The 26,600-nt window shown below is 42.6% G+C and overlaps 1 protein-coding gene across 7 annotated transcripts in view; it reads left to right on the forward strand.

Annotated features, from left to right (window-relative positions):
• The window catches only part of SEMA5A (semaphorin 5A), a 612,665-nt gene that overhangs the window by 133,408 nt on the left and 452,657 nt on the right, over positions 1–26,600 (forward strand). The window contains exon 3 of one of the 7 annotated variants that reach the window (XM_090039135.1): positions 20,234–20,344. The exons of the other annotated variants lie outside the window; for them this stretch is intronic. The gene's annotated coding sequence lies outside the window, so the exon portion shown is untranslated. The remainder of the gene's footprint in view (positions 1–20,233; positions 20,345–26,600) is intronic. 7 annotated transcript variants of the gene reach the window in all.

A 26,600-nucleotide genomic window follows, 5' to 3' on the forward strand; every position in this document is an offset into this window, starting at 1 on the left:
ACGGGAGACTCTGTTTTGGTGTATGTCACTCCCACAATGCACTGCACAAAGCAGCTGACTGCAGGTTTCCACCACACCAATCGCATAAGAGTGAATTTACCTCACATATAACGATTTTTTGGTATAAAAAGGGTCATTACAGAAGAGCAAATTCGCACGTACGGAACCCTCATAAAGCGAGGGAAACCTGTACTATGAAATTTACCTCTTTACAAAAAGTACTTTACAAAAGTACAGATACTTTATAAATAGTTAGCAATCCCCCACCACCTACAAAATCAGCTCACGGACCAAAATCATCCTGGGTAAAAGTGCATTAAAATCTGTGGTGTTACTCGGGGATGAATTCGGCTCCTTATCTTTCAAATGAAGTAGGTACAAGCCACTATTTAAATGTTTTTGTACCATTTAAACTATCAAAGTGGATAAGCTAGCTTCTGGAGCAAACTGCCACGTACATGATAACTGACTCAGATGTTCAACCCCGCACATTTTTAACAGTATTTTGTTTGGGCCTTATTACTGTAGTTGTACAATTATGGAAGTAGGCTGCATATTATCAGACATTGTCTTCATAACCTCAAGCTATACAGACATCGTTTGGTTATTTTTTTCTTCTTCAAATTATCCTTGTGGGTTCTGCCAGACAACTTACTATTTTTTTCCCTGAGCAGTGCACGCTGGAAGCAGTCGTGGGTGTGATCCTTTCTGCATTGTTAGGCAATGAGCTTTATCAGCAGCTGCAATTTTCAGGATTAGTCCCTTCATTATTTGGTATCTGCAGTACCTAGGTGAGTCTGTTTAGTCCTGTTTTCCAGAAGTCTGAGCTCTGACAGATATTGTGACCGTGAAGTCATTTTTCTTAAAGCAAGTTCTCTGCCCTCGGAGATTCACTCATAACTAGAATCACAGCCTGCACATTGCAGAGCAGTGAAAAGATTGGAGCATTTTACTTAATTCTAACTGAAATTTACCGGTTCTGAAGTTCATTTCAAGTGGAATCCATTGTTTTCAGCTTATTTATTGTATTTCACACTTGTATATGCATATTTGATAGCACTTCATTATCCATGCTCTTTACCAGGCATTTCTGTACATGTACATCTAAGGCCCCTGTAAGTGGAGACATGATGGGATCTGATGAAGGATTCCCACAGTCATGCTTTCTGCCATACCTCTCACGCATGGCAGGAGGTGTAATTGTGGGATCAGACCCATCGTGCCTCATTGCCAATGCAGGAGGAGCCAGGGCTCATGATCCTGGGCTTCGTTTGTATCAGCAAGTAGCAGACTCCTGCAGCGGGGAGCCCCATCAGCTGATGGCTTCTAGCCTTGGGGGCACACTTCACAACTGGAGCCCCAGCCTGGCCACATGTTCAATTAACAATGTGACAGAAATCAGGCACAATGTTGTTACACTTTTTTTGTGTAATAAATTTGTGGCTTATACCATGTTCTATCTCACCATTAATTGCATTAATGTATGGCTGGGTAACAACTTAAGACATGATTAACTGGTTAATCATGTCTTAAGTGTAATCTGTACTGGGCCCTAAGGTACCTCACTGTCACCCCCAATTCTTGTCATGAGAACAACTAGTGCTTAAGGTGCTTTTTATCTCTAAATCTTAAGGCAGGTAAACTTGTATGAGGTTATTTCATTTTTCATGTGATGAAACAGGTATAGAAAGGAGACCTGGGTTGCTCAGGATCACTTTGCAAATCAGCAGCAGATCCAGGCATAATGTCCAGGTCTCCTAACTCCCAGCTTCATCCTCAGTCCACTAGTCAGTAACTGTTCCAGAGAGTTTAATTGCAATACCCTGGTTTGTGTTTTGCTACACAGAAAAGCCAAACATGTTTTCCAAAATAGTAAATTAAAATTAAAGAGCAGTATGTGCTACTGTAGTTCACAGGGTTGTTTTTCTCTGAAAGCTGGCAGCAGCTCTGGCTTCCCTCAGAACTGATGAGCATCTTTGCAATGCTCAGCAAACCCCTTTCAAGCTACCAGAGAAAATGTATACATCATTACATTCTTTGAAGATGAGCCTGGGCTAATGTATCATTTGTTTTCTCTCTCGGATCCGGTCTTTTCCTTGTAGCTGGTTCTATCTTTCTTAAGTCACTTGTCTTTGAAAATCAAAATGTAGCTAGACTAGGTTAAAACCAAACAAAGCAAAACACAGAGCTTTGTGTATAAAAGTAAATGGTAAAACTTTTCAAATGAGATGCAAGTGCTTAAGAACCTAAGTCTCACAAAGTCTTAGGCTTTAGGTCTAGTCCTAGGCTTTTAGATTCTAGCCTACCTGTTAATGATGTAAATGGTTTAAGGGCCTAGCCATGATTTTATTCTAGCCTATAAAGCAGTTAATACAAAAGGAGGGTAAGTCTTTCTCACTGAATTTTTTTCCATAGAAATCACAGAGAAGTAGGGCTGGAAGTAGCCTCTATAGGTCATCTAATCTACCCAGCTGCCTGAGGCAGGATCATCTCTATCCAAATCAACCTATATAAATCTATAATCTAACCTCTTAGTGAAACTACCATCAACCCTGATACTACACACGATACAACACCGTAACCTCCCACAGGTAAAGCAGGGGGGCGATGGCAGTCAATTTCCCGCTTCTATAAAAGGTTTTTAATATATGCTCAAGGTATCCCAGGTAGAAGGTCATGCCCCACACTACAGAGGAAGGCAAAACCCCCCACAGTCCATGCCAATCTGACCATGGGATAAAATTGCTTCCTTGGGTGAGTCTTAAGGGTCTAAATAGTATGGTACAAATTTAGATGTATTAATGGGTTTTCAGGATCTTGAACAGGGTGGAATAGAATTGCATTTGGGTGATTAAGTCCACTTAATTGACTAACAGCTGAAACAGAATCTGACCCTCAGTCACTCTTGAAAATCATAGAAAACTAGAGCTGAAAGGGACCTCAGCATGTCGCCTAGTCCAGTGGAGACCAGCCAGTTTGGCAGGTGTGCCACAAAGTATCCCTGCACTCTCCCAGAGTTCCACTCTGATCCCTTTCCCGTGTCAGCCTGCTGCTCTTTTTTTGCTCCCAGCCTTTTCTGCTTGTGTTGCCTGCCCCCTTTCCAGTTTGTGATGTGCCACACAGAGGCTGCCAATGCCACTTGTGGCACATGTACTGCAGCTTAGCCACCTTTGCTCAAGGCAGGATCATCTTTGTCTAAGGATGGAGATTTCATGACCTCTCTGGATAGCCTGGGCCAATGCTTAACTACCTGCATAGTGAGAAAGTTCTTCCTAAATTTCCATTGCTGCATTTTAAAACTGTTGCTCCTTGTCCTGTCTCTTGTGGCTACAGAGAACAGTTTGTCTCTCTCCTCTGTATAACTGTCCTTCAGGTATTTGAAGACTGTTATTAAATCCCCTTCAGTCTTTTCTTCTCCCAACTTAAACAGTCAGCCTATCATTTTAAGTCATGCTTCCCAGAAGTGTAGTAATTTTTTTTAACTCTCTGCTGGACTCTTAATTTGTCTACATCTTTTCTGAAGTGGAGCGCCTAAAAATAATCACCATCTTCCAGGTGAGGGCTCACCATTGCCAAACAAAGTGGGAGAATTGCTTCCCTTGATTTGTAGGTTACTCTCTTATTAATACAGACCAGTATGCTGTTTATCTTTTTGCAGTAAGAGCACACTATTGGCTCATACTCACCTTATGATCCACTGTAACCCACAGGTCTATTTTAAAAGTACTGTAGTTTAGGCAGTCATTCCCTAGTGTATTGATTGTTCAGTCCCAAGTGCAAAATTTGCACACTTCCTTAAGGCTGTGCTTACTCTGTCCCTGGTAATCTCAGGAGCATTGTGGTACCTCAGGGGACTTGTTTCCTACACCAGAAACAACATTTGCCCAGCCCTTCGGGTAGGCTATGACTGCTGAGTGAGTAGGCCAGTTGGCCAGTCATATGCTAATTAGCCAAATACAAGATTTGCTACTGGTTTCAGAGGTAGCCCAGCTACAGCATCATACTGTTTTTGAGGGCAGTTTTGCCAAGCATAGCATGCTTACTCTGCAGATATGGCCTAGGTTATGTAGCTTCTATGAACACTTTACCCCCAAATTGAAATATCTTGAGTATAATTGAAGCACTAAGATTTAAGGACAGTGTCAGTGGAAAAGAAATGCATTTTTTGTGCTGCTGAATTATAAACAAGAAATGGGATTTCATGAGACCTGTTTAAAAAGTATTCATGTGGGGAGGAAACATCATGTGATAAAATATGTGATTTATAGTACCTTTTATCTGGGAGTCTTGACTTGTGATGGAATAAATGGTGAAGTTTTAACCATAGCAGCACAAAAAGTGACCATGCAATAAGAACAAAATATTTCAAAGTGTTTAACAGCATTTTGATCTGAAAATAAGGAAATAGACTACTTTGTAGCAATGGAAAACAAAATACAATAAATATGCACGTTTAGATTTACCAATGAATGGCATAGGCTCTATGGCTAAGGACAGAACTACATATAAACAGCATAGGTGATTGTAAACTGGTTCAAATCTGTAGTGCAGAAGTTCAGTGCACGTAAACTGCTTTCAAAATGGGCAAAACTGATTTAAGATAAATGTGGATGGATGTGGTATCAGACTTAAGTGATTTATGTTAAATTGGTTTATTGAACTTCTGTCCCAGATCCCCTACAGATTCAAGTTAACTCACAGTGCCTCTGCATCCTAGGTTGCTTTACACCTTCCCTGCAAACCCCTGCCCCCCACAGGTTTGGCAAGCTAGCTTTGGCCCAAGCTGTCTGCTCCTGTCAAGCAGGGAGGCATGCTCTAGTACACCCTGGCTTCTGGCCTAGGCCACTGCATCATGTGGCTGCATTCCTGGAATCAAAAGTGAATGTCTGTTCACTTGCCTATCAGTCAATCTACACAGTTTAGATTAATTTGTAAAGATTGAACCAATTCAGCCTTGGGCTTTTTAACTGTCTACACTTAGTCGAAATCAGGGCTCAAACCTGTTCTTACTGAAGTCAGTGGCCCAGAATAAAATGCCTCTAAATAACAATTCTCAATTGTACAATTTGTAGGAAGTTGGACTTCCTCACTTCAGTAGGAGCAAGAATGGAACAGCATATTTTAAATGGTTATGTAATTATGTCACTTCTGCCCCTCCCAAATTACTTAAAGTAATTCAGATTATTCTATCTTTTTTCCCCCTTAATTTACCATTCCAAAATAATTACCATATTTCCTTACATACACCACACACACTTTCTTAAAATAAATCAGCTGCTGGAAATTTGGAGTATGGATTATATACAGGAAATAGATATGGCAAGGCACTTGATATGCCTGCCACTTTAAGAGGTCAGGCAGCCTGCTGAGCCACCAGCACGAGGAGGTCAGGGCTAATTGCAGAGTCAGCTGACCCAGGGGGATGGCAAGTGAGGCTAGGCTTGATCAAGAGAGTCACCTGATTGGAAGAGGGCAAGGTTTAGACTGGGTATAAGCCCAGACTCTGAGAGTAGGGCTGGCAGTAACATCTCAGGATCTGGTGAAGGAACATCACCCAGCAGGATGGCTGCTGCTCCTGAATGCCAGCAAGGAGAATAACATCTGGAGGTTTGGGTAGGAATTAAGAGAGTATAGGAGGGTCGTGGGGGTTCAGAGTCCTGAGAAGGGGGTTGGGTGCCTGAGGTCTGTTGAGAGGCTAGATGAGATCAGAGAGAGAGGGGTTGAGTGCACAAGGGTCAGTGAGAGGCCAGGTGAGTCCTGGGAGAGGAGCTGAGAGTCTGTGGGCATACTGAGGGAGGGGCCAGATGCCCCCTGGGAGAGGGGCTGAGTCTTTGGGAGACCTAATGAAGGGACTGGGTGAACTCAATGAGTGGCACAGAGTATGGAGGCCTATTAAGGGGTCTGGATGAGCCTAGAGAAGGAAGGAGCTAAATTATGGAAGACCTATGGAGGGCTCTGGGAGAGCCCAGAGAGTGATTTATGGAGAGGCCTGAGAGGGTGGATCCATAGAGGTGAGAAGGTTGACAGCCGGAGGACTGACCCTACGAATCTCAACTAGCCTGGTGCAGGACCAGGGCTGAGAAGGGGCAGAAGGGTGAAATAGTGGATTTTCTCTGCCAATTATTCACCGGGCATATCAGCTAATACTGATCCAATAGCTGATTTCCAGGAGCACAGTCTGGCAGCGTGCAGAGCAGTACCCTGCAAGTAAGTCTGTGTAGGGAAAGAGGTATGGGGAGGGAAGGAACATCATTGTGGGAGGAGGGGCCAGATCGAGGCCCCCCCACAGTGAGGGAGGGAGTGGGGCAGGGGCTGAAGCTGAGGCTGGGGGCACTGCCAAGCCAGGATGGAGTCATGGGGAGCTCGTCCAGGGGATCAGTGTCCTGGCACTGAAAAATGGTGGCAGCGGCACTCGAACTAAAGCTCTAGGGGCCCCAGCCAGAAGGTATATTATATTTATTGGTACATCATTGACTACACCAGCCAAAAAAAGCCAATAACCAGTAATGTTAATCTTCCTTTTATTGGTGCCGATATGTTATGGCACCGATATAACACTGCACCTCTGTGAAATAGAACACGGCAGAGACTGCCAGAGCTGGGACAGCATGGACTTTTCAACTGTCCTGAGGTGGGGCAAGGACCTAGGAGAGGCTGAAGGTCCTTGTGTGGCTACAGTTGAGAGGATGGGATCAAGGGGTGTTCAGCCCAGAATGAGGAGGCTGATGCTAGGCTATCTGAGGAGGAGGGATCAAGGAAAGAGGTCTGAGAGGGAGCTGAGGGGCAGAGATGGAGCTCTTGGATAGGAGATGGAGCCAGGACCAGGGGGCCCGGTGATTAGCATCCCAGGAGAGGTGTAGGACATCTAGGAGAGCCCAGAAAGAGATGAGTAAGATCAGGAAGGCCTGAAGACAGTCCTGAATAAGACCTGAAACTCCACCCTATTGAGGCTGGTTAGCATGGGGGGTGCCTGTAACAGGGCAGCCTCTGTGAAATACCACCCATGGGCCACTTCAGGGAAAGGTGGGGATGAGACACTGGAAAGCCTCAGCTACCACTGCCTTATGGGTTACCCTGTGGAGGGGGAACACTACAGGAGCACATCCTGACAAGAAAAGGATTTTGCAGGGAAGACTGGGACCACATGGGTCCCACAGCTCAGCAAGGGGCCAGGGAATAGAGTGCAGGATGGATCTGAAGGCCTGGACAGTGGGGACCTGAGGAGTGCAGTGGGGCCCAGCAAGCATAGTGGGACTAGAGAGGTCCAGTGGCCCAATGAAGGGCTGGAAATAGAGTGCAGAACTGGATGTGTCCAAGGGCCTGGAGAGCAGCCAGGAAAGTGGAAAACTTAAAAGGGTTCAGGATAAGGGACCTAAAGGGGCTGGCAGCCTGAAGAGGGGCTGAGAGGGTGACAAAGGGGCCTGGTAGCCCAGGGTTGTGCAAGACCGAGGGGTTTGAGGGCCCAGAGAGGGGCCAAGGAATGGGGCATGGTGTAGGGGAGGTATGGAGTCATGCAGTTGACCCATAAGGCCAGGACCACAATATGGGTGGTCAATATAACAAGACTAGGGCAGCCTTCCACACTATAACAACTGACATCAAGGTGTGGTGTGCAAGAGCTGGGCGGACTACACATAGAGCACGGTATCTCAAAATGTTTTTGGTGGGTACTCTGTTACAATAGGTTCTTTCACTTATTGAGTGAAATAGGGTATAAAATCTGCAGTGGTCCACAGGAGCAGAACAATGAACAGTCTTAGCCTCCTAGCTGCTGCAACTCCATTATTTATTATTAGAAATGATGTTTTTTTTTTTTTTAAATAAGGTGAGTATTATAATTTTGGGTGTGTGGTATGCAAGAAAATATGATATCTTTTAGTAACTGGAGGCATTTTTCACCAATGATTAAATAATGCCTTATCACTCTGAAGACCTATGCTAATCGCTTCAAGCATATACATTCATGCCTTTTACAAAAATCTGTTTTTATGATTCTTTTAACATGTTTTGCCACTCCAGTATAGATGGAGTAAGCTACTGTAAAGAGCAATTCCTACAGGTGTTAATAATATACTATTATTAGTTGTGTAAATTGTATGTGAATTTACTTTAAAAATCTAGTTCGCTGTAGTTAGAAATCAAGAAACCATCTTGATTAAGGATGAAAAAGTTGAAAAAATATGGATATGGTTGTTTAGGTTTTGTCCAGATATAAAGGTGCCAGAGCAGCAGGTGTTTTGATATACTTTTTAGTAAGGATTTCCTTCCTTAAAGAAAAGAAGAACTACAATCTTCATATCATTCCTGGAGGGTAGAAATGAGGAGGTGGTAGTCTTTCAGCATGTTTCTCCTGTTTTGGAGCTTTCAGAGTCTTCTTGCCAATTTTCTGGTGTGGAAGAGGCTCATGTATTTATTCAGATGGTAGAGCCAGGGAATACACAGGGACAGATATCTTTTTTTATAATAGAATCTATTAGATTTGTTTGTTTATCCTGAGTTTTGATTTGGTTCTTTGGTCCAAAGAAAATGGTGCTCTGAATTGCTGCACCAACAAAATACAGTATCTTAAGGAAAGTATGAATAATTACATTATATTCCTGAGGGGGTCAGCTTGCATTGCTCCCACCATCCCAAGTAAATTTTTCATTGGGAGATTCTTAAAACATATTTGATGAAGTCTGATATGCTCTTATCAGCAGGAATATTTCACTGAGAGGAATGATATGGTTTTTATAGTCCATAAGGAGGTTATGCAGTTTTGAGGTGTGGATATTGACTAAGCCCCATTTTTAAGCAAGAATTGTAGTTTGCACAGGAGACAGGGGAACTCTCTTGAATTCTCACTAGTTTGGACTGTCAGTGGGACATATCTCTGTGTCACTGTGATGGGTAAGGGTGGTGGTGATGGACGCACAGGTATGCAGTGCGGATACTGTAATGAGAATGTTTATGAAGCAATTGTAATGATGTGCTTTGGACTGTCAAGTGAGCCACAGTGGCCACAGGACAGTTTGGTAGAGGTATTGTGATATACATTTATTAATTTTATACGCACGCACGCACACGGACATATAGGAATATATATTTTAAAAAAAACAACCCCAAAACAACTTCTGCATCTTCTAATCACTCCAACTGTGTTCTTGTGGCTTTTTTTCCCTGTGGTTGGAATTCCTCTTGTACCACTCCAGCACAGAAATTATATGGTAGTTCCCAAGTTGCCTCCTGTACCAAAATAAGTTGGAGAATAACAAGTGGTACATTTTAGCAATGTACCTCAGTTGGTCTAATAAAAGATATCACATCTAGTCAAAGAACCTTTCCTGCCGATCCAATAGTGCATTTTTGCCAGTTTGTGCATGTATACAAGCACCAGTCTAAATTAAGCCAGCTGGCTATGATCACCATGGAACTATCCATTGTGGTTGGCTAGTGAATGATGTGTATGCTGACATGTCTTGCTCTTCCCTTGACACGGGAGCAGTCTGTGATGTGGTCAGCTGTGCCATTTCACACTTGCTAAAAACTCCCGAGGCGGGGGCAGGATTCTCAACTGACCAGTTTGAAACAGATTCCACCACTGTGCACTACCTGAGGTATGCAAAGAAGTCAGAAAAAGAAAAAAGGATCTGGACCATACTAATTAGAGAAGTAAGCAAGTCCTCCAGCTTGTCTCAGTTATTTTTGTAGTTAGGCATTTTCTTCAGGACATTAACACGGGTTTCAGTAGGTTTGGTAGCATTACAGAGACCTGTAATTCATAGTGGGACTCGTACTGCTCAAGCTTTTTCCTCTGCCCTTTTTCAGCATATGATACCTTCTTAACATTTGTTTGCTCAGATTGCAGTGACTGATGACTTCCGTGCTATATTTTTGACAGCAGTGGGAATTGAGGGCACCCACGTGTCGTATCTTTTGGTACGTTGAGAACTTCAGAAAATCGCTTATTAGTGGTGAGCGTTAGGCCTCTGTACCCATTTACAAAAACAAATAAATAAATGCAATATGTTGAACATATATTCCCATTTGATCCAATTAAAGCTTTTCTTGCATTTAAAATAAGGGCTATCAGTTGGCTGCTTTTTTATTATGGTTCAGATTTATGAATAGTTTTAAAACTAGATAACTTTTCATGTGCTTACTTTATGTTCTACCCTGCTTGGCTTGGAAGAATTAATTATAGGAGGATCTCTTCTAATCTTTTCACTAGTATTTTGGCCAAAATATTATGGGCTTCATTAAAGAGGTAGATTTATTGATTAGGGCAGAACTCACTATTTCCCTTTAGTTGATGGAGGATCAGGTAATTGCTTTGTGATAATAGATTATTCCTCCATTTTGTGTTTCTCTAAAGGCCATATTCTCTTTCACCTATTAGGAGTAACAGTTTATTCCCTTCCTGGTCATCTAAGTGTCCAGATTCACTCATGTATGCATATATGCACACATGGATGATGAGGCATAATGTTGCACATAATAGACCAGGCATTGGGAGTAGTAACTGGGGCCTCTGCATAAACCCCTTGTGGACTTGCAGTGGTCTTATACCCTTGAAAATGGATAGCCAAAAACTGTGACAGACACAGGGATGGAAAAAGCTATCTAGGTGTTCATCTTCTTCCCCTCAAAGTCCAGGACTCATTTGGAGGTCTTAGGTTCTAGACCCCCTTTCTTTTCCCAGTAGGCTGTGACATTAGTGTTCTAAAAACCACTTATTTATCCAGTCAATTTCCAGTGTACTTGTGGGTTAGTAACAGAGAAAAGGTGAGAGGAGTTACTCGCAGAATAGTGCCTGTGTTGGAAAATCTTAAAAGTGTCAGATATACTTGCATTTGAGGTAACATAAGCACATTGTTTTACTGTTAGCCTTTTTCTACTTATGAAAATGGGTCCATATTTAAAAATATGCTGTAAATAACTTACAGTCTAAGGAAGTGCCAGATACAATGGTCATAAATAGCAGTGGTCTTAAATCAGGGGCATCAAATTTATTTGGCCCTATGGACCAAATCTGAGCAGGTCACAGGTCAAACAACCAACCTTTGGACCTAGACCACAGCTTCTTGCTGTGGCTTCCAGGGTCTCTTTGTCAACACCAGTAGCCACACAGTTAACGTCTTCACTGCTCAGCCCCTCCCTTCTGTCCTCTTCCCTTTGCACTTCACCATGGCTGCCAGAAACCTGCTGAAACAGCCCCTCTCTGGTAGGAACCTTTGGCTTCCTATACACATGGGGGGAGCCTGCTCCAACACACTGGAAATTCAGTGCATGGGAGTAGACTCTATTTATTGAGTGTGCTGGAGCATGGAAATTGTCAGCCTTCCACGTTGCATATATCTGTGTCCCTGTGCGTCTGTGCTGAAAAAATGGCGACGGGGTGCTTTGAAATAAAACATGTTAAATGAGCTTTAGTTCAAACCATCCCGCTGCCATTTTTCAGCGTGGGGATGCTGATACATGTGACACGCAGTTACTTTGAATTAGTGCAGCTTACTACTTAAAGTGCCTGGTGCCGCGTCCCGGAGTGTGTGTAAAAATGTCCTTTGTGTCAGTGACATCAAGAAAAGCCTCTGTCAATTAACCCTTCTTGCAGCTGCTACAGTGGAGATTAAGCAACAGAGATGTTAACTCCTTTCGTGTTGGTGCAGACAAAGAGAGTCCTGCACTGATGGCAGCCATGACGAGGAGCTCCATGGACTGGGCGACTCACATCAGTAAGCCAGATCTGTCCCGTGGGCCATACATTTGACTTTCCAGGCCTAAATCAGTACAAAGTGAAGGTTAATGCGTAACTACTCACAGGGTGCAGATGGTGGGAAGCCTAATCACATATGAAACGAGACATTTTTATCCAGTTAAAAATAAAATAAAATCTTTGCCAATATGCTAGGGGCCTAGGGCGGCTGTATTGAAGCAAAAGCAAATACAACTTCATAGGAATGAGTTAAAAACACTCTCCAGGGCTGTAAAATAGGTGCTTCATTATCAGGAGCAGCTAATTGCAGAAAAAACAGGATAGCTTGATTGGTGAAACATCAAGACCATTAAAAAGGAGAAAGTGTCATTAACACCTGTGGAATGAAGATTTTAGAAGGGATTTGGGTAGATTATAATGAACTATAAAGTTAAGGGACTCTCTCAGCACTGCTTGACTACAAATGTTGATTCCACTACCAGGCAGTTGGTTTTAAACTTTGAATAGACCAGGAATCAAAGGGCACTAGCATACCTTCTCTGGATCTGCCCTTGCCTACTCACACTACTCACCAAATAGAAGCTACAACTTTCCATAGAGTGAATTTGTTTAGCCTTGGTTTGGGATTTGTTTTTATTCAGTTAATTTCAATAAAGAAATATTCTACTTACATCAGAGAGGGCTGGACCTTTCTGTTCTATAACATTTTAGCTTCAAGAGATAAAAATAACAATAGGTTATTGCTCTGAAATAGTAAAATAAACTGGGAGGAGTCACCAAGGTTAACACTTTGAATTAATATCCTTTTTTCATAAGGCTTTATATGGTAATATTGTGGGTTAGTCTCTGATTGATTTGTGATTCACAATGCCATATGATAGCATTATTTATTGATATATGGCTCATTATATCTTGTATCATACTTCCTGTGGTTTTTGAGGGTTTTTGGGTGCTAGGGAAGTTATTTCCCTCTACTTATTTTAGAATTAGCTAGCGTAATAGAGTTCTAGCACAATTCACTTAGCTGTGGGTTTCTGATTTTTTTTACTATTTTTTAATTTTATTTTTTCCTAGTATATTTGTACTATTGTGGGGATGATTGTGAAACCTTTACCCAAGCTGATAAGAACTTAGTCTTAAAAATAGCCTTTCTGGCTAAAATAAGATTACTTGTATGAGAATGTCTTCCCAGTGTAAATCAGAGTAAAATGGCACTGCTTGTACAGTCTAGCAGCATGTACTGTTTTATTTTCTGATGAACGTAAGGACTTAAAAAAAAGAAAGCATCACCTCCTAAGAGCTGTTGGTCTACCTCAGGAGTAGCAGTTATTTCGGGCAGAGGGCTGCTTACCAACTTTTAGCAAGCAGTCAAGGGCCACAAGGTTAGCTCCACCCCTTGATAGATGCCCCACCCCCGGTCACCATCTTGGAACAAGAAGCCCCACCCCTAGTCCCTGACCCTTGCCACTGGAAATCCCTCCCCTTGCCCCCCCAGAAGTACTCCTTTCAACAAGGGTTTGCCATCTTGGAACCAGAAAACTACCAAATTATATTGTAAAACCAAACATTTACTACAATTACTATTCATTAATTTGATTTCAAAAAATCTTTTTGTCGTGATTTACATGTGTTTGTATAGTGTATATAGACGTGATTGCACAGTAGCTTAAAATGAAGTCTTACTCTTGTATACTGTATCGGGGTGTGTGGGGGGGTGGAAGGATATGTGGGGTGGGGGAGCATGTGGTGGGGTGTGTGTGTGGATATGTGGTCTAGGTAGTTTTTGGGGTTTGTGGGGGGCTGTGAGTGTGTGGGCGGGGTGGCTGAGGAGGGTTGTGGCATGTGTAGAGGAGGAAGATTTGCCCACAGCCCCCTGCAGCACACCTCCAAACCCAGGCTCTGTGCTCCTGCTGCTTCTGGCCCCAGGGCAGTGACGTGGCCCCACGTTCCTGATCACAGCCACTTCCCCCAGTTTGCCACCGCTGCCCTTCTGCCATTTCCCTGTTTCCCCCTCCCCCCTCAGGTTGTTGCTCCGGCACCAGGTCCCAGCTGCATGGCCGAGACCGCAGGAAGCGGCAGGAATCAAACCAGCCCAGCCGGCACTGCACAGGGCCAGCCAAGAGTGTCAGGGAATGAGCCAGCTCTTGCTGTATCCTGTGGCCTGGCACTGCAGCTGGAGACCATGTGGTGCCAGAACAACTGGTGGGGGGTGGAGGGGAGAGATGGCAGTAGCGGGCAAATGGTTGCATGAGGCAGGGGGAAGTGGCAGTGAGTAGGCTTATGGAATGCAGTTGCAGCTAGGTGGTAGTGCAAGGTCTGCATGGTGCGCTGGGGCCAATGCCAGCGGAGCCCAGAGCGGGGTGGCAGAAGCACAGGGCAGGGGGTGGCAGGGCTGTATGGAGCCAGACTGGGCTGTGCCAAGCAGGGCCAGGGGGAGCCGGCCCAGATTCAGAGCCCCCCCAGCCCAGCCCAGCCCAGCCCCATGCTCCTGCTGCCCTGCTCTGGGCCCTGCTGGCCCTTGCTCCAGTACACCATGTGGACTACACATTCGAGCCCAGCTGTTGCTGAGCTCCGTGTGCCTGCTTGCTGCCCCTTCCCCGCCCTGCCTGCTGCCACTTTCACAGCTTCCTTGCCTGTTGCTGCTGCCGTTCCTCTCCACCCCTCCACCAGCCACTCTGGCTCCATATGGCTCCCAGCTGCAGTGCTGGGGCCACAGCAGCTGACTTGGCCCAACCCTGAGGACTGGGGCGATTGCCCACAATCCTCCCCTGCCTTCCTCTTGCCCCTCCCCCCATCTGAATTTTCCTTTGGTGCAGGGAGGCAGGAACAGCTCCAGCAGCCCAGGCCAGAAGCCTCTGTTCTGCACAGGGCTTCTGGCTGGTGGGGGGGCGGGGTGGCCAGGCCTTGCTTCTGCAGCTGCTTGATCTTGCTGGTGGCTTTCCCTGGATCCTACTGCCCTTGGCTTCTGTCAACTTTGACAGGCAGCCAAGGGCAGATAAATATTAATTTTCTAAAATTTTTAGGGGCCCTGTGGCCTGGATAGAATGGCCTGGTGGGCTGGATCCAGCCCATGGGCCATATTTTGCCCATGCCTGGTCTACCTATTTATTGGATATCACTTAGAACACCCCTTTTTAAACCACTAACAACCATCAGCTAGGAATCCCCAATGAACATATACAGTAGGTAGGAAACCAACAACAAATCCACACATAAAAAAAATAGTGAGTCAGCCCCTTTCCGCTCTTCTCCCCAACCCTGAGCATAAGCATCATTTCTGCTTTTCTTTCCCTGAAAGGGGTATTATTTCCTTTTGTATTCATCCTCTGGGTATTGACTTCCTAGGGTGAGCTTTGTGTTCAAGCTGTTCTCTGTACGCATTAATGTTAGAAGCTCGTTATTTACTGAAATGAAGGCTGATGTTCTCATGACATAATGTAACCCTGAGAATGGGGCTTGAAGTAAAAACCAAATGTGGCAAGGCTTCTCAAAGAAATTGGAGGAACTGGACTTGCTGCATACATAATTTCTAATGTCAGCCTTTCATCATTCTAGCAGATTCATTAGGTCTACAAACTAATGGCACAATAATTATCTTATCTGGAAGATAAAATAGCTCTGTTTGTCTGTGAGCAGCTATTAGTGTACCTTTTTATGAGTTATTAGTATAATTTATGACTAAGATTTGAATTGAGTGAGAGTGTTTCATCATTGATAGATGCAGTAGCAAATGGGGGTGGGGTGGGGGGAGTGGGGACTGAATAGTGTGTCCATAAGTACTTCAAGGGCTATTGAAGCAGGAAAAGGGAATTTAAAGCTCCCCTTCCCTTCAAAATGTTTTGTAGACTTGTATTCTGGCAAAAACATGGGGTACCATGGGGAACATTTTCTTTTTCACCATAAAATTTAAATTGTGTTCAGTTAGTCCAACACATCTCTATTATTTTGATTTGATACTAGTTCATTGACAGATGAATTCTGTTTCTGTTTTTTGCTACTCCTCACATCAAGTCTGCCACATATTTTAAAGAATGGACCTTTTTTTCCCAGCATCTCTTCCCTATGTCATCCCTTTTGTACTTATTCATTACTATGTAGTTCAGTGCTTGTTGTTACCATTTATTGTCCTGAAGGACAGATGCTTTATGACCATTATAAATACCTGAGAATTACAGACATCTAGAACAACTGAGCAGTCTGTCTGGTTTTTATTAGTATTATTTCTTACTAGGAAAACTTTATTCCCTAGGCAACCCAGTGATAGAGCAGGATCTCACAGTGCTAGGCAATATACAAACACAAAACAGACAGTCACTTCCCACAGAGCTTACAGTGCAAATGTAGGATGAGAGACAAGTAACGGATGCAAAGAGAAGTAGATACAAGAAAACTATGAGGTAAAATGTAATTAGTACAGTAGGGGCATCATCACAGTAGCGGCCTAACTATTGATCAGGATTTTTAAAACTCTCATGGCAAAGGAGGGTCTGAAGGAGTACTGTGAAGTAGTGGAGACCATCCTGTTTGAGAAACATCATGGGAGGAAACATGAAGGTGCTAGTCTGAAAAGGTGGCTGTTAAGCACTTAAAATCCTCTTTAGATACCATACTCCAATATTTAGTTACCACTAGCATTCATAAAACACTCACCTGTGGGTGGGTGCTAACATTTCTTCTCTTGCAGGTGTGCTTCACTACCTGAGTCCCAAGGCTCAGAACTGCTCTGGTCCTATTTTAAACCTAACCATATGTATGTCTTACATAGGCACTGATCTGGTAGAGGTGTTCAGGATGTTTAACTCCACACAAAGCAGTGCTGGAGAAAGAAGAGATGCTGTCTGCCCTTCTGCCCTTTATACACTAGCTTGGTGGTTAGGACACTCGCTCAGAATGTGGAAAGCTCCAATTCAAATCTTACTTCAGCCTCGGGGGATATGAACTACGGCTGTGCAAAATTTCTCTGGCTGTTTCGTTTCAACACTGTTTCAACTTGTTTCCCCAGCGAAATCAAAATGAAATGAAAGGCTTCAAAACAGCCTCAAAACAAAGGAAGAGCATTCAAAATGTTTCAAAAGTATTGAAACATTTTGAGTTTCGAAGCTGGGCTTGCTTGCAGGGAAATGGAAAGTAAGGAGAGGGAGGGGGAGAGGGGGGAAGGATTGCTCTGATGATGACGTTTGTAGCTGGCCAGTGACTGTGATCTTTCCCTGAGGTTCCTTCCAATCCCAGTGCTCTGGGGGAGGGATGGGAAAACAGCATAAAAAGCACTGTTTGAATTGAGCTTTCTCTGTGCCTTCACACTTAATGACACATTTGTTCTGAACAGTTTGAGGTGTGGTTTCCCAGAAAGCCCTGTGCCTATCTCTTTGAAACTTGGCAAGCTTCATGGCCTCAAACGGAGCTATCATCCCTGCAAGTTTTATCCAAATCAGGGAAGAAATGACAAAGTTATATGCAGCTTTGTGCTTCCCCATTAAAGCCCATGGGCGAAACGTCAAAACAGTTTTGATGAAACGAAACAGAGCAGTGGTTTTGAAACTAAAAGACTCTTGAAATGAAACACTGTCCAATTGAAACAGTGAAATGGAAGCTGAAATGAAACAGTGCTGTTTTGCACAGCCCTGATATGAACTAACACCTTCCATTTTCCGGGATAGTTCATTAACCAGTTTGATAGAGGCTGAGGTGGTGTGTTCTCTCTCACTCTTCAATTGATACTGTTTTATTTGTATACAATAATTCATTCAAAATATTCATTGGAGCAGAGATAGAAACCCAGGGCTCTAAGACTGGGGACAGAAGTTACACATAAACCAGTTTAAGTGATCAGAAACTGGCTTAAACTTGTAACAGAACAGAAGCTTATTGCACATAAACCAGTTTAAAAATGGCTGAAATTGGTTTAAGATAAACCTTGGTTGAATGTAATATCTTTAACTGATTTGGGTCAAACCAGTGTATGAAACTTCTGCCCGAGACCCCTTCCTGGTTCAAGTTAAATTGAAATTCTGCAGCATGCTTTGCAGCCCTGTGTTGAGCAGCGCTGGCCCTATCCGTTCCCCGCCCCCCACCCTTGTTCTTCAGCTGGAGCACCGAGGGCTGACTCATTGGCCCTGCCAGGTAAACCCTGACTGGGGCCTGAGGCCAGAGAGGGGGGATTAAACTCACTTTTCCCTGAGTATGCAGCTGCCCTGCCCTGTTGGCTTACTTAGTGCTGGCTGTGACTGTAGACTGCAAATCCCTGAGGCACCTGGAAGCAGGAAGATGAAGTGACGAGCAACCCTGCGGAGTTCGGCTGCTCTGACTATATGGACTACAAATCCCAGAGACCCTAGGGGCAGCAGGAAAAGGAAGTGAACACACAGCTCATGCTTCAGTTTATAGTTTTTTAGAGAGACACCTATTCTTTTTCAAGCTTTTATGAATTCAATGCCACTACCTTCCCTCCCTGCCCCCCTGTCCAGGCAGAGCACCGACTGGGGCCTGGCCATGTTCCCTCTGCTCCAGAAGGGAGAGGGGAAAGTCTTGGAGGGCTTCTATCTTCCCTACCCTTTGGCAGTGGCTGGCAGGCATGCTCTAGTGCCCCCTGGCTTCTGGCTTTAGCCACTGCAGGCATGTGGCTATATTTCCCGAATCAAAGTAAATGTGTGTTCATTTGCTTATTGGCTCAATCTCTGAAGCTAACCTGAAAAGACTGAATCAATTCAGCCTGGGTTTTTTGACTATCTGTACTTGGCCTAAGAGAATGTCTTAACCACCCTCTAGCCTCCATGTTTTGAAAGGATTTACTCCCTTCTTCTTGAAAGAAGGGCATAGGCTCTCACTCAGGAGAGGGCTTATGGTTATGCATCCTGTGACAGCTTAGGCAGCTCAGGGTACTGTGAATCCCATTCTTAGGCATCTCACTTTTCCTATGCATTGTATCAGGGAGCTTAAAACATGAACAATGCAGGGCTGTAAATTCCATTAGGCTGTAGGACACCTAAAATTTAGTAGTTGTAGTGTTCAGCATTTCAGAATTCAAGTCTCCCTTTTGACTCTAGCCCTTAGTAAAGCAATTCTTTTATTTGGCCCAATTTATAAAACATTTCTTACGCATTTTTCCACTTTCTGTGAAGTGCATTCTTCTTCTTTTTTTTTTTTTTTTGTGTTCCCCAGATGAATTACGTGTGGGAAGCTCACCCTTGCTTTGTTGGGAAGGGTAACTGTGCTAGCTAAGTCAGAGGATATTAATTTATGAACCCCAGAGATGTTTGTGTTTTGTTGTTGTTTGATATAACTTTTTATTCCATACCTTACTGAGTACCGGTATCTGAAAAACTATGTTGTTAAAAATGATTTCATAACAGCATTTCTGATTAGATGTGTCACCAGTAGGTCTTTAGAAACTGCTCCTGGAAACCTTTCTTTGTGTTAACAATTTGTATTTCCTAGAAAGAGGTTTGCAGGGTCTAGTCCCAGCACAACTTCCTGTTGGCAGGAATATTATTTAAAAACCCTTCAGTCACTTTTTAATTTAAAATTCTGGTTTGCTTTCAAAGCTATTTTTTCTCTAATAAGTAAAACAGAAAGATTTGGGCCTGTTCTGTCACCAGAAAGAATCTTAATTAAATTAGTCTTGGTGTACTAAAACTGCCTGGCCTCATCTCCAAGACAAAAAAATCTCATCCATTTTTGACTGAATTCTCTGTACAGTTTGTCCCTTTCAAAAGGTAAAGAACAGTCAGCTTACTTTTCTCACTGAATAAATATCTTCAGCAGAGAGACCATTATTGTTAGGTAAGGATAGATTGTGATAGTGAAGAAGAAATTATAGGACTAGTGGGAGTTTGGAACTGATAGCAGGGAAAGGGGATTGTCAAGCTGAGAATGTTGCTGTATTTGTGCACCTGGGAGACGAGGAACATGCTGGAGTTATTACATGATGATAAAGACAAAGGGTAGAGACTAGAAAGCTGCACAGACATGATTAATGAAATAATAGAAGTAGATGAGATGCTCTTTTAAGAGAGAGGGCATTGGGGGAAGAGTAGGGGAATGATGAGAAGAGGCAGAGTGGAAAGAGAAAAATGAAGACCTTTTGAAGCAAATGTAGAAGGTGGGCAGCTGGATGGGATGAGTGCTGTGATATCATAATTTCAAGAACCTAGAAAAGAGAAGAGGCAAGAAAAGAAGAACAGCTGTGTGAATGATACTAGATAGATGGAGATGAGTAGAGGAGAAAAATGCCTTTTCACTCAAGTAGGGCATAGATAGCTGCCCTTGTAAGGATGGTTTTGGTAAAAGGGAAGTAATATGTGAGAAGTTTCAGAAGTGACATAGGAAGTCTAGACAGCTTGCACAAGAACTGTGGAGACCGAAGCAAAGACACAGATCAGCTGACACTTGGAGAGTCTAGGATGTCTGAAGGAATGTGTTTTTCACGATGGTGGATACAAGGGCAGACTTGTGGATGAATGGAAAAGAAGTCACAGGACAGAAAATTTACAGCTGTAGAGGAGATGGGCAAATATAGATCCTTTCTTGATCTCCTTACAGATGCCTGCCTTCCCTTTCCTCGTGGGATTCTGCGTTTGTTCTGGTAGAGCGCCACGCAGATGACTCCACGGTGGGAATGACAGTGAGGAATGAAACCTATCTGATTTTGTTGTAAGTTTCTACACAAGGAGCAGGACAGAGAAATCACTTTTAATGCTTTTTACTTTGTGTAGCAAGCCCAGGGTGGGATGCGTCAATGGAGAACCGGCTGCTTTCTCTCAGAAAACCTCTATCTGGTATATAGATATAACCACAACCCATTGAATTGCAGACAGCTCTTGTACAAACCAGCAGAGGTGATGAATCGTGCTCTATTTCACTCTGCATATAGGGTGAAGGAGGATCAGAGAAGGACGGATAAGGTCATTATGTCTAATGGAAAGATCTTTGTTCCCTGCTACGGTGAACAAGCCCCTTCCTTTTCAAGCCTGCTGTTAAAGCTGCAGGATTAATGCAGTCCAGAAGTTGGATTTCAACACCTGGCAGGAAGCTCTAAATGGCCTTTGATTTATCTTTTGTATCTCTTTGCAGCCTTAAGAATTGAGTGAATAATAAACAAACAAACAAAAAAAAAATTGGTAGATCACTCAATCCTCCAGTAACAATCCAAAAGTGACCCAGATGTCTTGTAGTTGCCTGAGCTCTTCATGTATTTCTTTCTCTGTTCATGATTCTGAAAATGTTGAATTCAGTAGTAGAAAGGAGGCCTGCTTGGAGGCCTTTGAGTTGTCTCTGGTGGTATAGTTTCCATCTGTATTTTTTTATGTGACATTGATTTTGTACTTCCATTATGCACATTAACATGGGGCTGGTGATTTAGTTGCTATGGAAGCCTTTCCTATGGGGCACTGCATGTGGCTGAATTATTTTCACTGTCATTTTCAGTTTATATCCGTTTATAAAATATGTTGGGATTTCACCACTGGTATGATAGGCACCCCTGGGAACTAGAAAGCCTTATTTAGCCACACAACCGAGTACAGCAGTCTGGATCAGTGCAAGAGACCTGTCGTGCCCATGTAGCTCTGTCCTGACCCGCTGAGATGACCTCTGCTCATGTATTTGTATTTATGTAGCACTGAAGGATTTCAGTACAATAGGAAGGCAGGTCAGTTGTTTCGTTCTGCAATGTTCTGCTTTCATTCGTAACAGGTAGGTAAAGTTGCGCAAATAGGCTCTGGCAGACATTATTATTTTTTCCCAGAATATCTATAGTTATACTGTAAACTGATATATACAAGCTGGTGTCTTTGAAAATTATAGAAAGTGAACTCCCTCATGGTGCTCCTCTCATAAAGGAGATGAATTTTTCTAAAGTTCCATAATACCACAAGAAACCTGCTACAGCTATGTTGTTATATATTACAGTGGTGGAAGGTGTGATCATAATATTCAGGAGATGAATAGCTAAAATGCAATTTTATTCATTCATTCTCTCTCTCTTTTTACAGAAAGTATCACTATTGCTTTAAAAGCACAAACCAAACTCCCTAGTCAGTCACTTTGTGACAATGGCGTTGACCTCCAGGAGGATGAGGTATATTTTTAGAAGAGAATTTGGCCTGATGTGAAAGCTTAGATTAATATTTATTCATGTAACTAAATTAAAACTAAATTAATTGATACTGAGAAATAACTTTAATAAAGATCCAAACCATGTAATTCAAGACTGAGATTATATTAGCTACATTATATCCATGAGGAAGGGAAAAGAATGCATGAAAAAGGAAGAGAAAGAGGGAAAAGGCATCTGTTGGGATCTCTTGATAACCACATGCACTGGATAAAGACATTGAAGAACCAGCATGTACAACCTCAGACTTCTGCAAAACTTTTCAGATAGTCTGTACTCTGGGTTTCCCACTACATTGGAGCCTGTTCTGGAGAAGCAAGTGTAGCGAACCATAGTAGGAACGTGCCATAAATCCTGCTGAGGTTTGAAGGTGAATCGCAACATTCATTTATGGCTTAGGTTTTCTTTCACTGAATCAAACAATAAAAAAACCCCCAATGCTTTCCAATGCTCTGTCATCTTTTATTTTGATCATGGTTCCCTACATACCAAATCATGAATTTCTTTTTGAGTTTCAGTGAATGGTTGGAATAACTGAAATCTTTGGGATTTTTATCAGCTTTTGGGTCGCATCTTTTTTTTTTCCATAAATTTCCTTTCCCATAGTTGCTTCATTGTGGAAGCTTTGCTCTTTGTGTCACAGCACCTTTCTAGCACAAGCTTGACATTCACTCTTGTTGACCTGATCATTTCCAGGCATCACAACAGCACTGCGCCAAAGAGTAGGTTTCAGCCAGACTTTAACGTTTGTTTATAGGTCATTTTATTGTATTTTCCCTCTTTCACATGCCATTAATTTTAATTGGCCTTTGGTATTTGAAACGTTCATTTTGTCTCTATCTTTTCTCCTTGCCTGCTACTCCCTGTAGTGTTCGCTTTTATGTCTGGGTTGCTGGTCATGAATTGGAGTCTGATAATGTGTCTGTTTGTACTGTGCAGATGACATGAAAACAAGTTAGTAAATGCAAAGGAGGATCAAATTAAACTGGAAAATGAACAGAGGAGGTCAGAGAAGGGGGGACTCCTGGCAAGGAAAGAGGAGGCTTAGCACTAAAAATGCAAAGTCTAGCCTTCAGAGCAAGGAAATAGAGACAAATGCAAATTTGAGAGAATGGTGGGAACGTAACTATGCAGCTGTTCTACTCGCGTTAAAACAAGCAACTTGTTTCTTTACTAATATTCTTATACTCCTTTTTGATATGATGCAAGAATTGATTCAGGGAGTGTGCAGAATCAGGGTTGCCGGGAAAATATTTTACATCATGTTTATCGTAAATGTGAAAAAAGAGAGAATTTCTCTAAACATAGCTCATAACTGTCCAAAAGACCATGGTCTAGTCAGAGAAAAGACCTGTATGTAGAAACCTTGTTTCCCCTGATCTACTCAGATTTATGTGTAAACTGTTTCCCTGACAAAATTACATGCAGAGCTCAAACTGTGTGTGTTTTGTTTCAATTATTGGGTCCTGCCAGAGCCCTGTACTGGAGCTGGTGAGAGAGACTGATGTGGTCCTAGGACTGGGACTGAAAATCAGTTGATTGTCGGTCTCAGCCCAGGGGCTCCATTGGAGTTGGTTGGAGAGACCAGTGTGGCTCTAGGGCTGGGACTGAACATCAGTTGATTATCAGTCTGAGGCCAGGACTGCATCAGAATGGGTTGGAAACTCCAGGGTGGTCTCTGGCTGGGTCTGCACTGCAGCTGGTTTGAGACTCAAGTGACATCCCAGGACTGGAACTAACAATCAGCTGATTTTTGGTCTCAACCCCAGAACCACACCTGAGTTAGTTGGAGACTCCCGTATGGATTGTGGGTCGCAGCCCTGGGACATTATCTCCACGGAGCAGTTCAACAATAGCTCAACACATTATTTAATATGATCTGGAGATGCTTCTTGCTGGAAAAAGTAATAACGTTGCTATAATACAATATGATAGGAGCACACATAGCACATGTTATGCTGCTTTGAATGAACAGATGTTTGTGGTTTAACATGTGCTAAGTGTCACGTGTGACATGGCGCTTAGTAGCAGCAACTAGAGAGCGGAGCCTGCTCACTGTTCTGCTCCCTGTGAGATGTATGTAGATTTTACTATTGTTTTTGCCCGGTTACCACAGGAAACTGCTTTTACCATATTTCTTACATATACTGTACACTGCAATTTCCAGCAGCTGCTTTTTTGGGGAAAAACAAGTGCATTGTATGTGAGAAAATATATGTCAGGGTGATGTGTGTGTGTGTGGGGGGGGTGGGTTCAGAGGACTTAGGAGGAAAATTCTATGTTAATGCAGTGTAAGCAAAATAAAGTAGTAAGGAAAATACTTTTACTGGTTTCTCCTTGTGATAACTTGGAATATTGTTTTTTTTTTAAACTGTCTACCAAGATCAGTCTATGGCACTGAGGTACCTGCAGCTGAACTCTTGCTTTGGTAAAAATCTAATATGAGATCTGGTCAGCCCTTCATGTTCATGTCTATGAGATCAAGATGACTTCACCCCATTCTTTTTCCCTCTCTAGATCTTAAAACATCCTCTTCAAAAGGAGTACATATTTTCTGGCTGTTTAATCTATGCATACCGGATGATTATTAATACACCAGAAATGAAAACTGACTAGTGTAGAATCTCAGAAGTCAAAAGGGATTTTGTATATGATGAAGACATTAGAGGAACACCATGTATTTTAGTCTTTGAGTGATCAGTTTCTCAGCCCTTGACAGTTTCACTGAAAAGGTGCCACCATTTGCAAATTGGATTTTTTTCCCTACAACTTTGGTTTGAAAAGTAACTGAAGATTTTCCCTCTATGGCTTTAAATATAAATGATTAAAAGGGTAGCCTCCAGTAGCTACTTATATAAAACATTGAAAATACTAATTAAATAAGAAATACCAGGATACACACACAATTACTAGAACTTTAAGAGAGAGACACATGCACAACAGCTGCAGCTTGTATGTACTGTAAGAAACATGTCAGGAAATATTTCCGATTAACCTTTGCATGTTCAACATCTTCAGCCTTATAGCTTGACAGCTTCATTGGTTACTTGCCACTAGCTTGTACATGTGCCCTGTTTTGTCAACTTTTATAGTTTTTAAAATGTTTTTTCACTTTTAAAACTGACTGAAGACATTACAGGTATCTCTCTTTTCTCTGTAAAGGAATATTTTCTGTTATGGTTGCAGTATGAATGAATCCATGGGAAGGTAGACACATAAGTAGTGCATGTTTGCTGACTTCTCAGTCTCAGACTTTAAGCTGTGACAGGCACAACTGACCATATTGCATTTTTTTCCAGGAAGGGGGATTTCTTTGAAATCTGTTAAATATCTGAGGTGAATAAAGTGTAGGGTTGGGGTCCAGTAGCATGTCTCACCACCTCTTTTCTACCCCTGGGAACACACTGTAAAAACAACCTCCGTTTGGTCATTGTGTGCGTGCCAAAAATGAGGCAATGCAACCACGTTAGGGTGGACTTGAGCATATGATGTCAGTTCTGGTACACCATGGAGTTCCCAGCTGTAGCACTGATCTAAGTAACTGCAGCGTTGGTGTTTTTTTTTTTTAAAAGCTTCACCATACATAATTCATTTTAGAAAAGTGCCTGTAACCTTTGATCCCTTGTAGAGATTGTAAAAGGTCAGTATTGATACCAGATTTTCGGGGGAGCAAATAAAAAAGCAGGAACTTGCAGAAGAGCAAGTTCTCAGAGTTTGAGCTCAGTTCTGCTTTTAGACCCTTATAACAGTCCCTGGCCTTCTGTTATTGTGATCTCCACTCAAATATTATCCACATTTGGGATGAAGTGTCTTGAAAAGGAAGATGGCTTTCTACAAAATGAGGTTTTCTAGCTAGTGGTGAGGGCACTTTAAATACCTGACTAGATGGGTAGAAAAGGGAATTGGTATCAGAGCTGGAATGAGAACTAGAGCTCTTTGCTTTCATCTCTGTGATTAATCCACTCAGCTCTAATGCCAGTCAAGCAACTGAAGCTAGTTGTAGCCAGAGGCCAGGTTGATTGCTCAGTGGAAAGCCAGATCAGGTGCTGGCAGGTAGCCAGAATTTGGGAGGGAGTCTGTGGCTGCTCTGCTTACAATAAGTGGTAAAGTTTAAGTGCCCCTTAAAAAGAAAGAGGATTGTGCCCACAGTGAAGAGAATAATTCTTCCTTATTATTTATATTATTTATTCTAAAGCAGATTTTAAGTACAGTCCTCTCGTGACATTTTAAAACTTACCCAAGCAGTTATCTCAAGTACTAACCATTTAAATATGATTTTATTTTGGAAGCTTGCCTGGTGTTAATGTTCACAATAGCTGTTAACTGTTGTTTTTAGCAATGTAGCTTTGTCTCTATGTTGGGCATTCATGTTTATAACTTTCTAAATGTCATTATCTTATGTTTCCATATGGACAGATAGCTTGTCCCTTCCCAACAGTTGTGTCCTATGAGTTGCAGGGTGGTGGAAAAACGCCATTTTTGAGTCTGAGGTAGAACAAATATAAAATTATAATATACTTTTTGAAGCTGTTATGTAGCTGTCTTCTCTATTACCCAGCCTCAAATTCTGGTAATCTGTTTTGGCTTTGGCTTCTTTACTCCTCTTTCTTTATTCACATCCAACCCCTATCAAGTCTTTCAGTATATTTTATCAAAAAATTTGGCACTTCCTTTCTGTCACAGTGCCCAAAATAATTGTCTGTGATGCAGCCATCACCAACATACACAACTCTAACCTATACTCACCTCCCTCCAGTCCATCTGAAATGTGATTGCTAACAATTCCCTCTCCTC

This window comes from Crocodylus siamensis, chromosome 3 (assembly GCF_052110815.1).
Source record: "Crocodylus siamensis isolate JL-2025a chromosome 3, ASM5211081v1, whole genome shotgun sequence".
Lineage (NCBI taxonomy): Eukaryota > Metazoa > Chordata > Crocodylia > Crocodylidae > Crocodylus > Crocodylus siamensis.